General features: G+C 36.1%; 1 long non-coding RNA gene across 1 annotated transcript; it reads left to right on the top strand.

Annotated features, from left to right (window-relative positions):
* The first annotated feature begins 1324 nt into the window (after positions 1–1324).
* Positions 1325–2045, top strand: LOC106936282 (uncharacterized). The gene is made up of 3 exons (XR_001422098.1): positions 1325–1512; positions 1591–1750; positions 1903–2045. It is a non-coding gene; the product is annotated as an uncharacterized LOC106936282 (long non-coding RNA).

A 2045-nucleotide genomic window follows, 5' to 3' on the forward strand; every position in this document is an offset into this window, starting at 1 on the left:
GTCACATATGTGACGCATGTGTGTTGCTCTTGATTCGTCAACATTTGGCCTGCAATAGACCCTTTTCACATGACGTCACACAACCTCCGTTTTGGCTCGAAGCTGTGTATCCTTAGTTCCGGTGTACATAGTAAGTAACGATAAAGTTGTCTATTTCATATATATATATATATATATATGTGTGTGTAAAATGGACACATATATATCTATATATATCTATATAGAGACATATATATAGAAAGATTTATATATATATATATATATATATATATATATATATATAAAATATACACATATATATATATATAGAGACATATATATAGAAAGAGAGATTTATATATTTATATATATATATATATATATATATATATATATAAAAAATTCCCCTCTCACCCTCCGTGGGTGGTCTCTCTCTTTCATCCTCTGAGCTCGGGTCCTCTACCAGAGGCCTGGGAGCTTGAGGGTTCTGCGCAGTATCTTGGCTGTGCCTAGAACTGCACATTTCTGGACTGAGATGTCTGATGTTGTTCCTGGGATCTGTTTGAGCCACTGCTCCGGTTTGGGGCTGACTGCCCCGAGGGCCCCGATGACCACAGGCACCACTGTGGTCTTCACCTTCATGGCCTTCTCCAGTTCCTCTCTGAGGCCCTGGTATTTCTCCAGTTTCTCGTGCTCCTTTTTCCTGATGTTGTAGTCACTTGGTATTGCTACATCCACCACAACGGCTTTCCTCTGTTCTTTATCCACCACCACAATGTCCGGTTGGTTCGCCATTACCATCTTGTCTGTCTGTATCTGGAAGTATATATATATATATATATATATATATATATATATATATATATATATAGATAGATATATAGATATATATATATATATAGATATAATATTACNTTGATTACATGCTAGTGAGGACATTTCACCATGTAATCTAAGAATATAGGACAACTTGCACATCTAAAAGTTACAGGACTTTGGCCATTGAGGAATGCAGTTTGAGAACACTGTCTTAAGCATTTCCTTTTTGTGGAACAGCTGATCTGAGTGAATGACATCAGCTGTGCTGAAACAGTAGTATATTGAGGATGTAATACAATCATTTGATTTGGTTTTGGTGGAACAAAATCTGAAGGGCAGTGGGGCCTGATACCAGTAGACAATGTAAACAACTGGAATAACTTCTTAAGAGTGTAAGTTACTGATTGCTGCTCTGACTTAGAAAGAATATATGAACAAATTGTGCAGGAGTACCTAGTTTAATCATAATTTAATTTTGCAAATGGTGATTGTGGTTGTTTGGCTGCTGTTCCGTTTAAATTATGTTTAAAACTTTATTAAAGCATATGATACTTTTATTTTCTCTTGTTCAATATAGACTTTTTTTTCTCTAGATGCACACAACAATGAGGCCACAGAGATTAAAAATAAAACCGAAGGATGACGCAGCTCATTTTGTGAGTCTGAGTCAGGACAAAGAGGGTTTTGATGTGCGATATATAAACTCTTTGAAGGGTAAGTTGACAAGCCGTAGTTTTTAAATGAGATTTTTGTCACTGTGGGCTGAAACTGACATTTTATCTGGTCTAACAGGTCGAGGAGTATTTAGTACATGCCACTTTCAGACAGGAGCCTTATTGGAATATCGAGGCGATGTCATAAACAGAAAAGAGTATGAAAGACGGGTAAAAATCTATCATGATGCCATGAAGGTCTTCATGTTTGAGTTTCGTCATAATGGGAAAAAGTTGTGGTATGTAAATTTTAAAAATAAAGTTTTAATCCTTGAAATATTTAATGCCTTCTGTTGTTAGTTTTTAAAAACTTGAAATCATCCCAGAATTATATGGTCACTGTTTTATATCCTGTCATCCTTGGACATTTAGATGTTTCTTCTTGTTTCAGTGTTGATGCAGCGAGAGAGGATGGGTCTTTGGGAAGACTGGTTAATGATGACCATTTGAGCCCTAACAGCAAAATGAAGACAATAACAGTGAATGGAAAACCTCATCTCTGCCTTTTTGCAATTAAGGACATAAATCCAGGGG

Source organism: Poecilia latipinna, unplaced genomic scaffold (genome assembly GCF_001443285.1).
Source record: "Poecilia latipinna isolate Pla-1442-1.1 unplaced genomic scaffold, P_latipinna-1.0 Scaffold2112, whole genome shotgun sequence".
Taxonomy (NCBI): Eukaryota; Metazoa; Chordata; class Actinopteri; order Cyprinodontiformes; family Poeciliidae; genus Poecilia; species Poecilia latipinna.